This window comes from Zea mays, chromosome 1, assembly GCF_902167145.1.
Source record: "Zea mays cultivar B73 chromosome 1, Zm-B73-REFERENCE-NAM-5.0, whole genome shotgun sequence".
Taxonomy (NCBI): Eukaryota; Viridiplantae; Streptophyta; class Magnoliopsida; order Poales; family Poaceae; genus Zea; species Zea mays.
Genome location: NC_050096.1, coordinates 288,857,308 through 288,879,554, shown reverse-complemented (window position 1 = coordinate 288,879,554; position 22,247 = coordinate 288,857,308). Strand labels below are relative to the sequence as shown.

The following is a 22,247-nucleotide window of genomic DNA, read 5'->3' as shown; positions in this document are numbered from 1 at the left end:
TCCTGTTGAACACAGCCGCACAAAGCACATAGACATCCGGCATCACTTTCTGAGAGACCACCAGCAAAAGGGGGATATCGAAGTGTTTCATGTTAGCACCGAGAACCAGCTAGCCGATATCTTTACCAAGCCTCTAGATGAGAAGACCTTTTGCAGGCTGCGTAGTGAGCTAAATGTCTTAGATTCGCGGAACCTGGATTGAACTGTAGCATACATGTGTTTATGCCTTTGATCATGTTCCTTTTTGCATTTTGTTGCTTATTATGGTGCTCAAGTTGTACAAACACTCCCTGGACCTCACAAGTCCGTTGCAAAGTGATGCACATATTTAGGGGGAGATGTGTTACAACTTGACCCTTTGAGACTAACCATGTGCTTGAGTTTGATGATTTAGTCTCGGAGGAGGATTGAAAGGGAAAAGGTGGACTTGGACCATGAAAGACTTCCACTGCACTCCGATGAGAGGGTAACTAATTCCAAGTTCATCTCATGAAATCTTATTGCCATTTGCTCTTAATTGAAGACTTTGGTGAGGCAATGGGGTTAAGAGGCCAAGATTAATCCCGTTTTGGTGCTTGATGCCAAAGGGGGAGAAAATAAAGGCCAAAGTGATAAATGGATCAGCTACCACTTGAGAGATTTTGAAAATAGTAGAATAGAGTTTTTGTTTTGTCAAAAGCTTTTATTGTCTCTTATTGTCTCTATTGTCAAAAGTTGGCTTCTTGTGGGGAGAAGTGTTGATTATGGGAAATAGGGGGAGTTTTTGAAATCCTTGATCAATCTCTTTTGGAATGACTCTCTTTATACTTCAATATGTGTGTTTGACTTAGAGATAGAGATTTGAGTTTGATTTGCAAAAACAAACCAAGTGGTGGCAAAGGATGATCCATATATGTCAAAATTGAATAAAACTCAAAGTCAGTTTTTATTTGAAGTGATTTTGCACTTGTTCTAGTTGCTTTATGTTGTGTTGGCATAAAACACCAAAAAGGGGGAGATTGAAAGGGAAATGTGCCCTTGGGCCATTTCTAAGTATTTTGGTGATTGAGTGCAAACACAAGGGCTTAAATGTGAAAATATGCTCATGGATGAACAAAGTGCAAATCACAAGTTAAGGTATGTTTCTAAGCCTTAGTACATTGGTTTTGTGTACTAATATATTTGTCTAAGTGTTAGAAACAGATAAAAGAAGATAAGAGAAGACTTGGCTGTGTACAGCCAAGGGACTGTTTCGGTCTGGGGCACCGGACTGTCCGGTGGTGCACCGGACAGTGTCTGGTGGTGCACCGGACAGTGTCCGGTGCACCAGGCTGCCTCGGCCGAACAGGCCGCTCTCGGGTTTTTCTCCGGCGACTTCGGCTAAAATTCACCGGACTGTCCGGTGTGCACCGGACTGTCCGGTGAGCCAACGGTCGGCCGGGCCAACGGTCGGCCGCGCGATCGGCGCGCGACACGTGGCCGTGCCAACGGTCGGAAGGAAGCACCGGACTGTCCGGTGTGCACCGGACTGTCCGGTGCGCCAGATCTGCAACGGTCGGCAACGGTCGGCTTCGCCAATTAAGGAAAGGAATCGGGCACCGGACACTGTCCGGTGTGCACCGGACTGTCCGGTGCGCCCGACGACAGAAGGCAAGGATAGCCTTCCAGATGTGCTCTCAACGGCTCCTAGCTGCCTTGGGGCTATAAAAGGGACCCCTAGGCGCATGGAGGAGATAACCAAGCATTCTTTGAGCACTCTTGATCACTCACACATCAATCTCGCGCACTTGTTCGACATTCTAGTGATTTGAGCTCCGTTCTAGTGTGCTAGTCTTTTGAGCTCAAGTCTGGGTCTTGTGTGTGCGTATTCGCTGTGATCTTTGTGTCGTGTGTGAGTTGCTAATCCCTCCCTTGCTCCGTGATTCTCTGTGAACATCTTTTGTAAGGGCGAGAGGCTCCAAGTTGTGGAGATTCCTCGCAAACGGGATTGAGAAAAGAAAAGCAAGAACACCGTGGTATTCAAGTTGATCATTGGATCACTTGAGAGGAGTTGAGTGCAACTCTCGTCCGTTGGGACGCCACAACGTGGAGTAGGCAAGTTTTGTACTTGGCCGAACCACGGGATAACCACCGTGTCATCTCTGTGATTGATTTCTTGTGGTTATTGTGTTTTGACTCCTCTCTAGCCACTTGGCCATAATTGTGCTAACACTTAACAAGTTTTTGTGGCTTAAGTTTTGAAGTTTTACAGGATCACCTATTCACCCCCCCCCCCTCTAGGTGCTCTCACTATATAGAAAACATGTTTATACCATGAATTTGTTTAAAGAACAACCAGGTTTTCTAGACAGAATGAAAGGAGGTGGTGGATAATGGAAAGTAATTATAACTAATAACAAGACCATGTATGCAAATAAATAGTCATAAAAATAAGATAAAGGACAAACAAAATCAAAATAAGAGTAACCATGGAGTAGGTCTAATATAACAAATAGATAAATTAATAACAATTTTTTTTGATTTGGTTGGGGTGCGCCAGGCTCAAGCAATAGTGCAACACTAGAGCGACACATAAGGAACCCAATGGCAAGCCACTGTAGTGGACCCTTCCCCACAAAAAATTAATTTAATATCGAAGTGGACACATGGCCCACATATCAGATATTAAACTGATAAGAACAGATACTACACTTGATCTTAGCCAAAAGGCCGAGAAAGGTATGAATTGTTATGTTGATTGGGGTGTGCTTTTATAAGCCTTCTTCGCTCCCTCTCACTGAAAGCCACCGAGGTGGGACTAAACTGAAGCACCACAAAGCACAAACTTTCACACCTCCAACAAGCTCAAAAACGTGAAACGATGTATTTAAGGTAGGATTGCTTGATTGGGGGTGGACCTAGATTTACGACATAGAAGGGGCCAATCAATTTATCAAATATTATAAGGTGAACAATATCATAGTATATATACACATGCATATACTAATTTGCATATAGCATAGATAATAAATTAATAAAAAAACTAATGCCATATAATTGTATATTGATTAACTCCAACAAGGATTAAAATAATTTGCCTCTACGATGATTGACCACATTAAAAGCTTTGATTATATCTTGAGAGCTGATCATAGCCATCAATTCTATATCAATATATATGATCAAGTAATTTCACATAAAAGCATCTCCCATTTTATTTTGTATATGTATTTTGATAAGTTTTTTAGCTATAAGGCTCCCTCAGTTGTTGCAGTTGAGACGGGAAGGGTGACCATGAAACTTTTACACGATTTTACAAGGCTTTATATCAAATCAACAAGTGATCATAATGTATTTGGCTCTAGATGTTTGTAAGCTCAAGGTGACGTATCAAATTCGTCGCACACACAACAACTATCCGGTGACGACTTTGATAGAAATTCATCGATTTTATTATTAGCGGCGAATTTGATGCTTTAAAAAATGTGACCAAATTTTAATTTGGATAGATAAATTTATTTGGGAACATATCATGTGTACATGAGCCTTTGTTGCACATATGGTGCACATGAACTAACAAACTTTACAAAAAAAATACGAAAAAATCATGCATATTCTTTCCATGTTAATTCGATTGTATATAACATTTTAAGTTTCCTACCTTATTTGGACACCTTGTGCTACCCACTACTTGGATCTCATGCTGGAGGTTATTGGGAAGATAAATGAGTTTAGTTGCTGCATTGCCAAAGCAAAGAAGATAACTAGATTTATCTATGGATATGGAAGGATTTAAGAATTGACGACGACCCAGAAAAATAGTACAGATCTTGTCAGGCTAAAATACTAGAGACCAACAATGGCTGAAATGCGGGCTGCCATGGACCATGCAAAAAGAGCATCAAGGAAGCTTTGGAAGACATAGAGATTAATAGATAAAGTAATTTCTACTGTGGAAAAGAGGTGGGACAATCAGATGAATACCAATCTATATGGGGCATGCCCTGGGCCACCTCTGTCGTAAGGTGAGAGGTCGAATCGCGTTGGAGCTCACAAATTACACAAATCTGTTTTATAGTTGATGCAAAATTTGGTGCTTATATCTTGCTTATATACATCATATAGTTGCTCCTAGGTTTGTCCAGGTTTTTAGGGGAAAATATATCTTGGATTCCTCAACAATATCCACCTTCGTTGCTGCAGGCTGCCCCTCATACTGCCCTATTCTTTCCCCGACCTTGCCAAAGCCAGTCATCTTAGATAGTGTTATAGATTCAATACTAATAGATGTGCTTACCTTTGTGCCCTTGTTTCAATCCTGGTGTCGCACAACCATCCACTCCATGGCTTCCTCTGGGGCTCGCTGGATGTGGGAGCGACGTGGTTGGAGGCGGACGCGGAGGTAACGGTCGTTGCCCAACTCTCGCACCACCTGCTCCTCGTGCACCAGGTCCCCGCGAATGTGACCACCTCTTCATAGACCCCTGGCCCACTACCTCCTCCGCTCAATCTTCATCGCTCTTAGGGGACAGGAGCGAGGAAGCGATTGAGAGCACCTAGAGGGGGAGTGAATAGGTGATCTTGCGAAATTAACTCTAAACAACACCAAGTTGGTTTATACAAAGTAGGGCTATGCATTCTTTTTTTTTGAAACTTCGGTTCTATTTTTTGGTTTTAAAACTTTGGTTGTCCGAACTTTAGAAACTGATCGATTTTCTAGAAAATGAAAATCCGAGAAGTTCGGTTTCGATTTTTTACTTCAGTTTTTCGGTAGAAACTGAATACCAAACTTATACTCAAGACAACACATACAACAAGTTGATATGATAGATTACATATAATTTTAAAAAATAAAAATTATATATATACAAATATTTAGAGATACATCATACATCACATACAATATGTGAATAACAATTTAATTGCATCACACATTTAGTTCACATAATCGAATAGTCAAATTTTAGAATTGATAAAGTTTGGTATTCGATTTTTTGGTATTTCGGTTCGGTATACGGTGAAAACCGAATACGGTACTGAAAATCGAACTTCTTAGATACAAAAAAAACTGAATCGAACTACCAAAAAAACTAAAATTTTGATTTGGTTCGGTTTGATTTTTGGTTTATGGTAAAAAGTGCCCACCCCTAATACAAAGTGTTAGTGAGAACTAAAACCAAGTTAGGACGAGAAAAAGAAAGGAAGGAGAACTCTTCACTTGATTGCTCCTTTAAGATGAGTATTAAAGTTAGGAGCAATATTGCAAGTGAGTATGATAGCTCAAGAAGACAACAGTCGCAATAAGTAAAATGGACAAGGGACACAACGATTTTTACCGTGGTTCAACCAGTGCTTACTTCACGATGTGGTGACCTCCTTTGGTCAAGGGTTGCACTCAACCCCTCTCAAGTGATCCAAAGATCAAACTTGAGTGCCACAATTGTCTTCCTTATATCAATATCCCTTTGTGAGGAATCTCCATAGATTGGAGTCCCTCAAGCCTTACACAAATGATTACAATCAAATCCAGATTAAGGAGAGGAGTAGATACGCACACAAGAGCACAATGCAACAACAACACGCACACAAGCAAAGAAGAGAGCGCACAAATCAAAACGAAAGAGTCACAACTCAAGAACGCGCTCAAATCTCTCTCCAACAAATCAAAAGCGTGGACGCGGAGTTATGGAGTTGTAGTGTTCTCAAAGTATGCTTGGGAAACAGCTCCATATGCCTAGGATGTATTTTTATAGCCCCAAGGGACCTAGGAGCCGTTGGAGCTTCATTTGGAAGCTCCCAACCTTACCTATCTGCGGGTGCACTGGACTGTTCGGTGGCGTACCGAACACTACACAGTGCTACGACCAATAGATTTCCGATTGGTCACTTTCCGTTTTAGATGGGCATAGAACTATCTGGTGCACCATCTGACCGTTGGTTGCTGCTGATGTGGCAAATAGTCGTTGGTTGTCTTCACATCGGACTGTCCAGCGCTTTGCGTGGACTCTCCGGTTATTTTTAGTCGATGAAATCTGGCCAAGCCCGAGAGTGGCCTATATGGCCGGACGGTTACCAGACGGTTTGATGCACCCCGTACTGTCCGGTGGGTGGCATTGGACCATCCGTTGCTACCCATTTAAGACCAACTTGTTTCTTTTTGTGCCAACTTTCTTTTACTCCTTTTGTGAAAGTCACCTAGAGGGGGTGAATAGGGGAAACCTGAAAATTATAAACTTTGAACACGCAATTTACCAGGGGTTAGGGTTAGAAACAAATAATAATGAATATGGAGTGCGCAAGAGAGTTCTTCTTGCTATGAGTTGCTCGACCAATGTGGATAACTTTGGGAGCTAACTGAAGACAATGTGAGCAAGAGAACTTTTAGATAGAGGGGAGAGGGAAGAAACAAATCGAATGGTGAAGATCAACACAAATGAACACGACGATTTGTTTTCCGAGGTTTGGTTCCAATGAACCTACTCCCAGTTGAGGAGGCCACAAAGGCTGGGTTTATTTCAACCCTTTCCCTCTCTCAACCGGTCACCTAGACCCGTTGAGTGCTTCTTGTTAATCTCACGGGTCACAAAGACCCCACAAGGATCACCACATACTTAGGTGTCTCTTGCTAGCTTTACAAATCACTTAGGAAGTTTAGAGAGAGATGAAGAAAGCAACCAAGCAACAAGAGCAACAAATGAAACACAAATCACCCTATCTCAAGTCACTAAACACTTTTGATCACTTGACTTGATTATGGCACTTGGAGAGGATTAGAGGATTTGAATGTGTCTTTGGAATGTATTCTTTGCTCCTGTATTTAGTGTAGAGAATGGAAAGCTTAGATGATTTGAATGGTGGTGGTTGGGGGGTATTTATAGCCACAACCACTATTCTAGCCGTTGGCTGTGTTCTCTGTCGACGGGCACACCGGACAGTCTGGTGCGCACCGGACACTGCACTGTTCATTGTACAGTGCGTGCCATGTCAGCCGACCGTTGGGTTTTTAAAATACCTTTTAATAAAGATTATACATTAAGAATTATCTTTTTAAAATAAATAAGTAATAAATGATTGATTAATTGAATTATAGTTTAATTAGGTCATACATCAAGAGAGTAATTTTATTTTTTTAAAGAATGTTTATGTGTGTGCATCACTAATTTGAAGCATTTCCTTAAATAAAGGAAATAATAAACATCTAAAATAGATATCATCCGAGCCTCATGCTGGTATCCTTTTTTATTATGCATTATAATTGAGTTTGGGATTAAAACTTTATTTAAATTCAGTTTGGAACTAGAAAAGAATATATATATATATATATATACACGGCGGCACTAAAATGCACCTGGGTGCATTCTCTACATTGAATGCACCCACCTGCAATAACACCCTGAGCACGTCCTCGGCCCTCCTGTACGCGCGCCTCCCTGCTCCCCGCCGCCGCGTGCCTCCGTGTCCCCGCGCCACCCTCTCCCCCACCGCCGCCGAGCGCCACCCTCTCCCCACCGTCGCCGAGCGCCTCCCTGTCCCCGCACCGCCGAGCGCCTCCCTGTCCCCGTGCCGTCGCGCGCCTCCCTGTCCCCCGCATTAGGTGTGATTGCAACTGCTGTATAATTCTACCCAAATATCTGTTAAAAAATGTAAACAAAATGATTGCAACTGCTGATGTGTTGTAATTGCAACTGCTGGTGTGGTGTGATTGCAACTTCTATATAACTATGTCCAAAAATCTGTTAAACAAACAATGATTGCAACTGCTGGTCTGGTGTAATTGCAATTGCTAGTCTGGTGCGATTGCAACTTCTATATAACTATGCCCAAAAATCTGTTAAACAAACAATGATTGCAACTGCTGGTCTGGTGTAATTGCAACTGCTAGTCTGGTGCGATTGCAACTTCTATATAACTATGTCCAAAAATCTGTTAAACAAACAATGATTGCAACTGCTGTCTGGTGTAATTGCAACTGCTGGTCTGGTGTGATTGCAACTTCTATATAACTATGTCCAAAAATCTGTTAAAACAAACAATGATTGCAACTGCTGTCTGGTGTGATTGCAACTGCTGTCTGGTGTAATTGCAACTGCTGGTCTGGTGTGATTGCAACTTATGTGAAGAGGTTGAGCCGTTCGCGGAGAAAGAGGGGCGTGGGCGGGAAAGTGAAAAGGTTCTGTCGGGAGCGTGTGGGAGGGACAAAGACGTGCGGGAGGGACAAAAACGGCCTAGGTGGGACGGTTGGCTCGGACCTGGCGCGTAGTTTCGGCCTGGGTGCATTCTCAGGTGTAATATATAAATACAGTATATATATATATATATATATATAAAAGAAGAAATTTAAACAAAAAAGAAGAAACGACACTATCTCGCGGGCCAATTCTACCTTCTGGCCCAGGATCCCCAAGTGTGCTGGCCCATCAGCCAATTTGCGCCGACGTGTGGGCCCCACCGGGCAGTTTCTCGGTCTGCGACCTCCTTCAAACACCATCATGCGGGGTCCACTGCTCATACCCACGGGTGTTAGACGCTCTGGCACCTAATCCGCTGACGCTGTGGGGACAACCCGTCAGGATTGTCTCCCTCCTCTGGTTGTTGAGCACGAGTCGTAACAACCGGGAGAAAAAAAATCCGTCGAGCCTGCGCATACCACGTATTGTTCAGCTCGGACCTCCGATTTGGAGTATATAACGCGACCCCATGACCCCCTTCGACTATCGCCTCACCTCCTTAGATAGGCATACGCAACAAGAAAGCCCAGCCTCACTATCAGCGATGAAGGAGAGCGAAGTGAGATTGTGCGCCGTTGCGCCTGGGATCCCCTCCATACCGTTTCTCTACCCGTGATGCGGACGCGGTGCTTCACGGTTGTGCGAGGAGGATGTCCGAGGATTCGTCTGGTGGGTGTGCGCGTGAGCAGCAGCCAAGCAAATCTCGTCGGAGTTGGATGCCTCGACCAAGGTGTTGCTGGCCATCCCCGCGCTCGGTGGCCACCGAGCGTCCGGTATGCTGACCCTATCTGCCCCACGTTACCTGCTTGAATTGGAACTGAGATATATACTCGCGCTAGAATGGTCGCGCGAGGGATCAGAGGATACCGACCATGGCCGCTGCCGCGGGCTGTGCAAGCGCCGCAACAACTGCGGCTAGTGGGCGGTGGTGCCATGATGGCCGTTGATCGGCCCACGTGCGGACATGATGAGAGGACCGCGTACCCCTTCGCTCGGTGGATAGGGACCGTGTGATGTTGATCCAACAAGTGTGTAAGTGTGCTCCCCACGTGGGTTAATGTCAGCTGTGGATCATTGATCAGGGGATCTTGATCGAATACCAACTCATGTGTGGGACGATCTAATCAGAGCCCTTGCTTTTGAATCTAACAGCCGAAATCATTTCATACCCCTTCAGCAGTATCGTTTTGCAGATAAGTCCTTGTCTTTTTCTGAAAGCAACCCGCAATCCACCCTATTTAAAAGAACATTACATCTGAGCCCTGATCTTTGCAGTTTAGACCGTATACTCTCGGAAAATAGTGTCCCCAGTCCAGAATCCTTAAGAAATTCAGAATTAATATAGAAATGGTTTTTTAGTATAAAAATAAACCCAGAAACTTGTTTAATTCATATTTAATTCATTTTAACTCCAAATTGATCCATTCTAGTTGTATTAATCTCATATTAATATGCTTTATCATCTAGTTACTTTATTTTGTCATGAAACCTTGGATAAAATTATGCGCTTAATTTCTTTTGTACCCCCACACTTAAACCTTCCGAAAATCATAACTTGTCCATTTTAGCTCCGAATTGACCCGTTCAAGTTGCATTAGTTTCATATAAATATTTACTTGCATTAACACACACTAATTAGACATACCACATGGTTTATAATTAGATACTTATTTATCCTATCTATAGTAGGTTAATCCATCTAATTAAAGTAACATGTTTATAATGTGAATAAAAGATGATCTTTAACCAAGATATGGCTTATAATTAAAGATTATCCTTAATGTATATATCACATGATCTATAAAACCAATCTAAGGCCCAGTTTTAATTACTTAATCACTAAAATCTTCCCAAAAACCATATCCTTTTACTCGTAACTCCGATTTTAGTAATTCTCGAACCTACGATCTCGTAGCATGTTGTAGAATATTATTATGTAGTTCATGTTTATGTTTGATGTGATGTTAATTTTGCCTATATCATGTTTGTTTGTATTGCTACGAATAGCAGAGAGGTCACGACAATCTGAAGATCGTCCTCGTACCTGGAATCTTGAGTCCCAAGCAAGTTGTGCCCTTGATCACTCCTTTTTACCTTGACATGTGAAAGGATCACGATGCACAAGAGGGGGGGTGAATTGGTTTTTTCTAAAAATCAACACTAATTAAAACCTAAATAAGAGCTAAGCAAGAGCCCAACTTCACCCCAACAACTAGCACTAAGATAGTAATACTAAAAATACAACAATGCTAAGACAATGCTTCAAATACTTGCTAAACAAATACACAATGTAAAATGCTTTAATTAAGTGCGGAATGTAAAGCAAGGTTTAGAAGACTCCTCCAATTTTTCCCGAGGTATCGAAGAGTCGACACTCTCCACTAGTCCTCGTTGGAGCACCTGCGGAAGGGTATCGCTCCCCCTTGGTCCTCGCAAGAACCAAGTACTCACTATGAGATGATCCTTTGCCACTTCGGCGCGGTGGATCCCTCACGACCGCTTACAAACTTGAGTCGGGTCACCAACAAGATCTCCACGGTGATCACCGAGCTCCCAACGCCACCAAGCCGTCTAGGTGATGCCGATCACCAAGAGTAACAAGTCGTAGACTTTCGCTTGACCAAGAGAAGCCTAATGCAAGTGGTGTGTGCTCTAGGTGGCTCTCGCTAGCGCTAATGAGGACCAATTGCGGGATTAAGATTCTCTAATCTCCTCACTAGGCTTTTGGTGCTTGCAATGCTCTACCAATGTGCTGGAATTAATGTGGGCAGCAAGACAATGAATATGGTGGGTGGAGGGGGTATAAATAGCCCTCACCCACCAACTAGTCGTTACAAGCATTGTTCTGCGCATGGGCGCACCGGACAGTCCGGTGCGCCACCGGTGCGCCAACGGTCGACTCCAACGGCTAGTTCTAACAGCTAGCCGTTGGGCAGGTGGCACACCGGACAGTGAACAGTCACTGTCCGGTGCACACCGGACAGTCCGGTGCACTATCCGGTGCGCCACTAAAATTCCACTCGGGAACCTTGCGCTCTCAGGTTTCTGCGTGGGGAAATCATTCCCCTGGGCCAGCTTGGCCCCACCTGGCAAGGGGCGCACCGGACAGTCCGGTGCCCCAAGGCCAGAAACCCTATTTTCTGTTTTGTGCTGTTTTTCAAATCGGTTTTTGTTCTAACTTGAGTGTATGTTCTAGAGTGTCACCTAGCACTATATGTGAGTGTGAATATGCAACAACACTACACTATAACTCTCTTGGGCAAACTACTCATCGACAACCCCTCTTTATAGTATGGCTAAAACAGAATAAAAGACCTAACTGAATTATGAGTGTCCACAACTCCTTGACACTCGGACTACGTAGTCCTTCACCTTTTGTTTCGTCGTTTTAGCCGTCGCTTCGAGTTCTTATCTCTGGGATTGTTTTCACCGTTGTAGTACTTCTACCTGTAATGCGACCTAACTTACCATTTGTCTCTGCAAAACATACGTTAGTCACATATAACATTACGTTGTCATTAATCACTAAAACCAACCAGGGGCCTAGATGCTTTCAATCTCCCCCTTTTTGGTGATTGATGACAACCCTACAAGATTTGTGAGAGTAGTTTGTTTTGAAATTTCTGTCAATAGAGAAGGTGGTTAGTTATACTCAGTAATCTTTGACAGAAAGAGTGTGTACCAAAATAATAAGAATGAGTGCATACACATCGTAAGTTTCTTGTTCATTTAAAAGTGAAATCAAATCGATGAACAAGAACTAGAAGACTGGTGATAACATATAAGGTGAAAACATAATACACACACAGTCAACATAAGCATTGAGAGTATATAATAGAGTTTGTGAGCCAAAAAGCATCATACAAAAGTGGAGCTAGTACAGAGAGTAACAAGCACATATATTACATCAAAATGACTCTCTACTAACTCCCTAACTCCCCCTAGCTCTCACCCTTTGGCATCAAACACCAAAAGGGAACTCGAACCTACACATCAGAAGAGGGAGGAGGTGGCGGGGGCGCATCCGGTCGTAGTCGAGGCAGTAGAGAGAATGCCAGCTGTGGGTCAGAGTCAGTCTCGGATCTAGGATCTGCTGTAGAAGCTAGAGCTGGTACTGACTCAGACGGAGGCTGCGCTGCAGGAGCTGCCGGAGCCAAAGAAGTCACAGACACTGCCACAGTAGCAGTGGTAACAGCAGAAGCTGGTGGCACTAGTGGCTGAGGGCTGACGGAGCTGATGACCGGCGACGTGAAAACCAGGGTGACCGGCTGAAGCGGAGAGGAGGAAGGACCAACTGTAGGAAGAGGAGGTCCTGCCTGAATGGCTGGCACAACAGCAGCCTGAAGAGGTGGAGGCAGCGCTGACTGAACTGGGGGAATCGATACACCAGTATGCTGAAGCATGAGAGTCATGAATGCCATGTTCTCAGCCCGATCCTGAAGAAGCTGCTGCTGCAAAGTATCTTGCCTGTCCTGAATCGTCTGAAACATCGAGAGCATTCTCTCGGACATCTGCTGCTGGACCGCTGCCAAGTGAGCCTGCTGCTGAGTGAGAGTCTGGAGGATCGCCGCAAGAGCAGGGTCAATGGCAGGAGGGGCAGCAGGGGCAGCACCACTAGAACTCCTAGCCTCATGATCATGAGTGTGTGGAGGCATAAGAGGCGGAGGCGGAGGTGGAACCCCAAAGTCATCATCATCATCATGGACTGTTGCGTCCTGAGTCTCAAACTAGTGAAAAGTGGTATCCTCGCCTGAGTATCAATCACTGGAGCAGGTGCCGGCACAGGATCCTTCGGAGCTGGACGGTACGACCTAAAGATGAGGCGAGAGGCCTCAAGAGTACCCTGGAACTATGGGGGCCGAATCAGCTGAGCAAAGATGTGACACAGATAGTGAGCATAAGGCAGCTGTCGACGAGCACGAAGACCATCCAGTACGGTGTCCTCGATCTCGCAAATGAGAAAATCCACGACATCAAACTCTGAGTGAGAAACTAGGGCACCGAGGAGCCAAAGCTGAATATGAGTGGTAGCCTCCTTGTAACCCATCCGTGGCAGAAGTGTCCGTCTCATGAGCTGATATAGAAACCTGGTCACTGTGGTGAAATCTGTCAGAGAATGTCGCGACCCATCTGAGAAGGGCGGTCGGAACAAAGCCGTGACGTGAGCTGTACTAGGAGCAACTCCGCCGTGAAGGTGACGAGGAGGGTTAGATGTGCCATAGCACATGCTGTGAAGACGAGTCGATGACTCGTTGAATCCAAACACCTGACGAATCTGACTGGCATGAATGGTAACATCCTCTCGCTCAAATCGGAATCTCATCCAGTGGTGATCAGGGTCGATCCATACAGTAGCATAGAAAACTCGGACCCATTCCTCAACATATCTGTCGCTGGTAGTCAAAAGAGTGAGAAGTCTAGGCAGATAGGAGAGGTGAACCTCAGAGTCGGCACCAGCTGCAAGCAGGAAGGCAGGGAGATCCAAGAGCCAGTGTGCTCGCAAAGCAATCTGAGCTGACAATTGTGCTCTGTAGAAAGACTCCTGAATCCTGGTGCTGAATGGATCTGCCGCTGCAGGGTCTCTCTGTGTAGGTAATCAAGACTCCACGGGTACGTATCTGAACCGACATACTCGTGCTGCTATAGCACGCTGAAGATCAAACAACCTGGGATCCGGAGCAAGTGGTCGCACCTCAGTCTCATCACGCTCCCGGAAACGAGCAGGTGGGATAGGTGGAGCGGAAAGGGGAGCGGAAGGAGCAGTGGAAGCTGGAGTAGTAGAGGTGGTGGGTATGGTTGAGGTGGTGGATGGCGCCGGAGTGACGGGGGCAGGCGAAGTGGGTGGAGGAGTGGTAGCAGTGGTGGGAGTGGTAGGAGCGGAGGAGCGAGGACAAGAGGCGAGGCGACGAACTCGATAGGCAATCTGATCGGAAGGAATATGCAACTGAGCTCCTTGCTCTGCCTGCTCAGCGGCTGCTGCTACTGCTGCCGTTGCTCGGGCTGCTCTGTCCAGACGCCGCTTCTTGCAGCCTTCCTGCTGCTCCAAATACATGGTCTTTCCCTTGACCTACCTGAAGGTGCGAGGAGGATCCTCATCATCTCCTCCCCCAGGCGCCGACACATTCTTCGTGTGCAGCATCCTAACCTGACGACTGCAAATTAGAGAGAGAAGCTAAGCACAAGTCGATAACTGCCGATAGAATATCAGAAGAGTGGATGTCTACCTGGAAAGCTCACACGAGAGGTGAAAATCTAGGCAGGACAGGAGACGACTCACGGGCAGGCAAGGTCACTGAAATGACAGAAGAGGTGAGCATGTATTAGTCACATAGTCATAAGTATATGAAATGTGAATAAATACATACACAGAGTGTTATGGCACAAAAATCGAGAGTTGTGGCGATCGAGAGGTCAAACGACGCGAAAACGGTGTTTGAACGAGAAATAGTGCCATAGGAGGTTTGGAATTTGAATTGAGGTATGAAATGATGGGGAATTGAGCCGATACTTCATGAATAGGTTTATATGGGTAAATATGAGTGAATTGTGTGCTTCGTTTGAATTTAGGCGAAGAAAATGGAATTTGGGCACTTGGCTCGGAAACGATCGCTCGAAATAGAGAATTGAGTGAAATTGAATCCTGGTATATCGGTTTGGTGTGAAATTTGGCGAATATGTTACTAGAGGTGTTGTAAAGGTGCCTGAAAATTTTGGGTTCAATTGGAGCATTTTTGGCTGATTTGGACATTTCACCGAACATGTGGTATGTGGTGAGTTAGGTTTTTGGAGATATGGCCATTTGAGGATTGAAACCCTCCCAAAGGGAGCTAGAAACCTGCAGGGATATTCAAGGGACACATAGGAACACCATCCAACACTTTGATTCATAGAAAATGAAAGGAAGTTGAAATTGAGCAATCAAGGGGTGGGCAGCTGCATTGATCTGAGAAACAGAGAGAGAGAGAGGAGAGGAAGGCAGAGCTGCTCACCGAGAGGAGAAGAGCAGGCACAAGCACTGGAGGTCGCCGGAGCACGATGGTCGGCGGTGGAAGGTCACCGGTGAGGAGGGCAAACCGCCAGAGAGCAGAGAGGAGCCAGAGAACAGAGAAGGAGTGTGGCCTCTGGCTCGGTCTCGGGCGGGTGGCCTTTTTTTAAAACGTGATATGGGCACACCGGACAGTCTACAGTGCCTGTCCGGTGCACACCGGACAGCGCACTGGAAAATGCGATCTGCGCCCGTGGCTGTCGGTGCACCGGACATTGCACAGTGTAGTGTCCGGTGACCCCAGACAGAGGGAAATTTGAAATTTTTGAATTTTTCTATCTAGTTTTCAACCAAACCAAATCCCAACTTATAATCACACAAAATAACACTTGTTGGTGAAAGGGAAATGTGCCCTTGGGCCATTTCTAAGTGTTTTGGTGATTTAGTGACCAACACAAGTGCATAAGTGACAAATGGTGGACAAAGTACAAATCAAGTATAAAGGTATGTTTCCCAGACTTAGTACATTGTTTTGGAGACTAATGTATTGTGTCTAAGTGCTGGAAACAGGAGAAATCGAATTGGAGAAGAGATGGATTTGTTCAGCCAAAGTCAGCTCTGTCTGGGTGCACCGGACTGTCCGGTGGTGCACCGGACAGTGTCCGGTGCGCCAGGCTGGCTCAGGCGAACTTGCCGCTCTCGGGAAGTAATTAACGGTGTACGGCTAAAATTCACCGGACTGTCCGGTGAGCCAACGGTCGGCCGAACCAACGGTCGGCCGCGCGATCCGCGCGAGACACGTGGCCGAGCCAACAGTCGGAAGGGAGCACCGGACTGTCTGGTGTGCACCGGACAGTGTCCGGTGCGCCAACGGCTCTCAGGCGCCAACGGTTGGCTTCGCCAAAGAAGGAAAGTAATCCGCACCGGACTATCCGGTGCGCCAGGCGACATAAGGCAAGAAATGCCTTCCTGGAATGCTCTCAACGGCTCCTAGCTGCCTTGGGGCTATAAAAGGGACCCTTAGGCGCATGGAGGAGACACACAAGCATTCTTTGAGCATAGTTGATCACTCACACTTCGTTCTTGCGCACTTGTTCAACATTCTTAGTGATTTGAGCTCTGTTCTAGTGAGGAACTTGTGATAGTCGCTTGAGCTCGAGTCTGAGTCTTGTGTGTGCGTATTTGCTATGATCTTTGTGTCTTGTGTGAGTTGCTCATCCCTCCCTTACTCCGTGCTTCTTTGTGAATTTCAAGTGTAAGGGCGAGAGGCTCCAAAGTGTGGAGATTCCTCGCAAACGGGATATAGTAAAAGCAAGCAAAACACCGTGGTATTCAAGTGGGTCTTTGGACCGCTTGAGAGGGGTTGATTGCAACCCTCGTCCGTTGGGACGCCACACCGTGGAGTAGACAAGCGTTGGTCTTGGCCGAACCACGGGATAAACCACTGTGCCATCTCTGTGATTGATCTCTTGTGGTTATTGTGTTTTGTTGAGACTCCTCTCTAGCCACTTGGCATTATTGTGCTAACGCCTAATCAAGTTTTTGTGGATTAAGTTTCAAGTTTCACAGGATCACCTATTCACCCCCCCTCTAGGTGCTCTCAATTGGTATCAGAGTCGTTCTCTTCAAGAAGGGACTAATCGCCCGAAGAGATGGATCCTAAGGAAAAGGGGATGGTGGTCAACAACAACGAGAAGGAGTCTATCTTCAATGAGCCGAAAGATGACAAGCCTACGGACTCGGGCTCGAGCCACAAAAGAAGAGAAGGGAAGAAGAAGAAGAAGACAAGGCGCATCAAGGAGATCATCTACTACGACGACAGCGACGAGTCTACCTCTTCCCAAAAGGACGATGACGACTACGAGAAAAAGAAAATGGTCAATTCAAACTTTTCTTTCGATTATTCTCGTATTCCACAAAACACAAATGCTCATTTACTCTCAATTCCACTTGGTAAACCTCCTCACTTTGATGGAGAGGACTACGGATTTTGGAGTCACAAAATGCGTAGTCATTTGTTCTCTCTCCATCCAAGCATATGGGAGATAGTTGAGAATGGAATGCATTTTGATAGTAGTGATAGCCCCATGTTCATAAATGAGCAAATTCACAAAAATGCACAAGCTACTACTGTTCTTCTAGCATCTTTGTGCAGGGATGAATACCATAAAGTGAGCGGCTTGGATAATGCCAAGAAGATTTGGGACACCCTCAAGATCTAACATGAGGGGAACGACGTCACCTTGCTCACCAAGATGGAATTGGTAGAGGGCGAGCTCGGGAGATTTGCAATGATAAGGGGCGAGGAGCCAACCCAAACATACAACCGGCTCAAGACCCTCATCAACAAAATAAGGAGCTACGGAAGCACGTGATGGACGGACCACGACGTTGTTCGCCTAATGCTAAGGTCCTTTACTATACTTGATCCACATCTGGTGAACAATATTCTTGAAAATCCTAGGTACACCAAGATGTCGCCTGAAGAAGTTCTTGGGAAGTTCGTGAGCGGGCAAATGATGATCAAGGAGGCAAGATACGTGGACGACGCATTAAATGGTCCAATCAATGAGCCTCAACCCTTTGCCCTCAAGGCAACAGGAAGCAAGGAGGCGCTACCTAGTAAGGTGGCACAAGTTGAGGCGGCAGGGCTAAATGATGAAGAGATGGCTCTCATCATCAAGCGCTTCAAGACGGCGCTAAAGGGTCACAGGGGGCAGCCAAGCAAGACCAAGACAAAGGGGAAGCGCTCATGCTTCAAGTGTCGTAAGATTGGTCATTTTATCGCTAACTGCCCCGATAATGATAGTGACCAGGAACAGGGGAACAAGAGGGAGAAGAAGAAGGCATACAAAAAGGCTAAGGGCGAGGCACACCTTGGCAAGGAGTGGGACTCGGATTGTTCGTCATCCGACTCCGACAATGAAGGACTCGCCGCCACCGCCTTCAACAAGTCATCCCTCTTCCCCAACGAGCGTCACACATGCCTCATGGCGAAGAAGAAGAAGGTATGTACTCGAAACAATGCCACTTATGATTCTTCTAGTGATGATGAGTCTAGTGATGAAGAAATAGATTACTCTAGTTTGTTCAAGGGATTGGATAGAACTAAAATAGATAAGATTAATGAATTGATTGATGCCTTGAATGAAAAGGATAGACTTTTAGAGAAACAAGAGAACATTTTATATGAAGAGCATGACAAATTTGTAGAGGCACAAAAATCTCATGCTTTAGAAGTTAAAAGAAATGAAATGCTTTCTTGTGAACTATCTTCTTGCCATGAGACAATTTCTAGCTTAAGGAGCATAAATGATGATTTGAATGCTAAGCTAGAAATAGCTAGTAAATCTAACTCTTGTGTAGAACATGTTATGATTTGCAATAGGTGTAAAGATTTTGACATTGATGCCTGTAGTGAACACCTAGTTTCAATTTCCAAATTGAATGATGAATTGGCTAGTCTTAATGCCCAACTTAAGACTAGCAAGAATGAATTTGACAAGCTAAAATTTGCAAGGGATGCCTACACGATTGGTAGACACCCCTCAATTAAGGATGGACTTGGCTTCAAGATGGAAGCCAAGGACTTAACAAGCCATAAGGCTCCCATCTCCGCCAAGGAGAAAGGGAAGGCCCCTATGGCTAGTAGTGCTAAAAAGAACCATGCTTTTATGTACCAGGATAGAAGACATTCTTATAGGAGTTGTAATGCTTATGATGCTTTTGACTCTCATGCCATGTTTGCTTCTAGTTCTACCTATATGCATGGTAGAGATATGTCTAGGAGATATGTTGTTCATATGCCTAGGAGAAATGTTGTTAATGTTCCTAGGAAAGTTGATGAACCTTCTACAATATATCATGCTTGCAATGCCTCATTTGCCATTTGTAGAAAGAATAAGAAGGTGGTTGCTAGGAAGTTAGGGGCAAGATGCAAGGGAGATAAAACTTGCATTTGGGTCCCTAAGACAATTGTGACTAACCTTGTAGGACCCAACAAGAGTTGGGTACCTAAGACCCAAGCCTAAATTTGCCGTGCAGGTTTATGCATCCGGGGGTTCAAGCTGGATTATCGACAGCGGATGCACAAACCATATGACGGGGGAGAAGAAGATGTTCACCTCCTACGTCAAAAACAAGGATTCCCAAGATTCAATAATATTCGGTGATGGGAATCAAGGCAAGGTAAAAGGGTTAAGTAAAATTGCTATTTCATCCGAGCACTCTATATCTAATGTGTTTTTAGTTGAGTCTCTTGGATATAATTTGTTATCTGTTAGTCAATTATGCAATATGGGATATAATTGTCTATTCACTAATGTAGATGTGTCTGTCTTTAGAAGAAATGATGGTTCATTAGCTTTTAAGGGTGTATTGGACGACAAACTTTACTTAGTTGATTTTGCAAAAGAGGAGGCCGGTCTAGATGCATGCTTAATTGCTAAGACTAGCATGGGCTGGCTGTGGCATCGCCGCTTAGCACATGTGGGGATGAAGAACCTTCACAAGCTTCTAAAGGGAGAACACGTGATAGGTCTAACCAATGTTACTTTCAAAAAAGATAGACCTTGTGCAGCTTGTCAAGCAGGTAAACAAGTGGGAGGAGCGCATCACAGCAAGAATGTGATGACCACATCAAGACCTCTGGAGCTACTACATATGGACCTCTTAGGACCCGTCGCCTATCTAAGCATAGGAGGAAGTAAGTATGGACTAGTTATTGTTGATGACTTTTCCCGCTTCACTTGGGTATTCTTTTTGCAGGATAAATCTGAAAACCCAAGGGACCCTCAAGCGCTTCCTAAGGAGAGCTCAAAACGAGTTTGAGCTCAAGGTGAAGAAGATAAGGAGCGACAATGGGTCCGAGTTCAAGAATCTTCAAGTGGAGGAGTACCTTGAGGAGGAAGGGATCAAGCACGAGTTCTCCACTCCCTACACACCACAGCAAAATGGTGTGGTAGAGAGGAAGAACAGGACGCTTATAGACATGGCGAGGACGATGCTTGGAGAGTTCAAGACCCCCGAGCGCTTTTGGTCGGAAGCCGTGAACATGGCTTGCCACGCCATCAACAGGGTCTACCTTCATCGCCTCCTCAAGAAGACGTCGTATGAGCTACTAACCGGTAACAAACCAAATGTTTCGTATTTTCGGGGTTTTGGGAGTAAATGCTACATTCTATTGAAGAAGGGTAGGAATTCCAAATTTGCTCCCAAAGCCGTAGAAGGGTTTTTGTTAGGTTATGACTCAAATACAAAGGCGTATAGAGTCTTCAACAAATCATCGGGTTTGGTTGAAGTCTCTAGCAACGTTGTATTTGATGAGACTAATGGCTCTCCAAGAGAGCAAGCTGTTGATTTTGATGATGTAGATGAAGAAGAAGTTCCAACAGCCGCAATACGCACCATGGCGATTGGAGATGTGCGGCCACAGGAACATGATGAACAAGATCAACCTTCTTCCTCAACATTTGTGCATCCCCCAACTCAAGATGATGAACAGGAGGCATGTGATCAAGGGGGAGCACAAGATGATCATGTAATGGAGGAAGAAGCACAACCGGCACCTCCAACTCAAGTCTGAGCGATGATTCAAAGGAATCATCCCGTCGACCAAATATTGGGTGATATTAGCAAGGGAGTAACTACTCGGTCTTGATTAGTTAATTTTTGTGAGCATTACTCTTTTGTCTCTTCTATTGAGCCTTTCAGGGTAGAGGAGGCCTTGCTAGATCCGGACTGGGTGTTGGCCATGCAAGAGGAGCTCAATAACTTCAAGAGAAATGAAGTTTGGACACTGGTGCCTCGTCCCAAGCAAAATGTTGTGGGAACCAAGTGGGTGTTCCGCAACAAACAAGACGAGCACGGAGTGGTGACAAGGAACAAGGCACGACTTCTGGCAAAAGGTTATGCCCAAGTCGCAGGTTTGGACTTTGAGGAGACTTTTGCTCCTGTAGCTAGGCTAGAGTCCATTCGTATTTTGCTAGCATATGCCGCTCACCATTCTTTCAGGTTGTTCCAAATGGATGTGAAGAGCGCTTTCCTCAACGGGCCAATCAAGGAGGAGGTGTACGTAGAGCAACCCCCTGGCTTCGAGGATGAACGGTACCCCGACCACGTGTGTAAGCTCTCTAAGGCGCTCTATGGACTTAAGCAAGCCCCAAGAGCATGGTATGAATGCCTTAGAGACTTTTTAATTGCTAATGCTTTCAAGGTTGGGAAAGTCGATCCAACTCTTTTTACTAAGACTTGCGATGGTGATCTTTTTGTATGCCAAATTTATGTCGATGACATAATATTTGGTTCCACTAACCAAAAGTCTTGTGAAGAGTTTAGCAGGGTGATGACGCAGAAATTCGAGATGTCTATGATGGGCGAGTTGAACTACTTCCTTGGGTTCCAAGTAAAGCAACTCAAGGACGGCACCTTCATCTCCCAAACGAAGTACACGCAAGACTTGCTAAAGCGGTTTGGGATGAAGGACGCCAAGCCCGCAAAGACTCCGATGGGGACCGACGGACACACCAACCTCAACAAAGGAGGTAAGTCCGTTGATCAAAAGGCATACCGGTCTATGATAGGGTCTTTACTTTATTTATGTGCTAGTAGACCGGATATTATGCTTAGCGTATGCATGTGTGCTAGATTTCAATCCGATCCAAGGGAGTGTCACTTAGTGGCCGTGAAGCGAATTATTAGATATTTAGTCGCTACGCCTTGTTTCGGGATCTGGTATCCAAAGGGGTCTACCTTTGACTTGATTGGATATTCAGACTCCGACTATGCTGGATGTAAGGTCGATAGGAAGAGTACATCAGGGACGTGCCAATTCTTAGGAAGGTCCCTGGTGTCATGGAGTTCTAAGAAACAAACTTCTGTCGCCCTATCCACCGCTGAGGCCGAGTACGTTGCCGCAGGACAGTGTTGCGCGCAACTACTTTGGATGAGGCAAACCCTCCAGGATTTTGGCTACAATCTGAGCAAAGTCCCACTCCTATGTGATAATGAGAGTGCCATCCGCATGGCGGATAATCCTGTTGAACACAGCCGCACAAAGCACATAGACATCCGACATC

General features: G+C 45.2%; 1 non-coding gene across 1 annotated transcript; it reads right to left on the bottom strand.

The window, feature by feature from the left end:
• Positions 1–2,504: 2,504 nt before the first annotated feature.
• LOC111590782 (U2 spliceosomal RNA) lies at positions 2,505–2,701 on the bottom strand. The gene has a single exon (XR_004855814.1). It is a non-coding gene; the product is annotated as a U2 spliceosomal RNA (small nuclear RNA).
• Between the last annotated feature and the right edge of the window lie 19,546 nt (positions 2,702–22,247).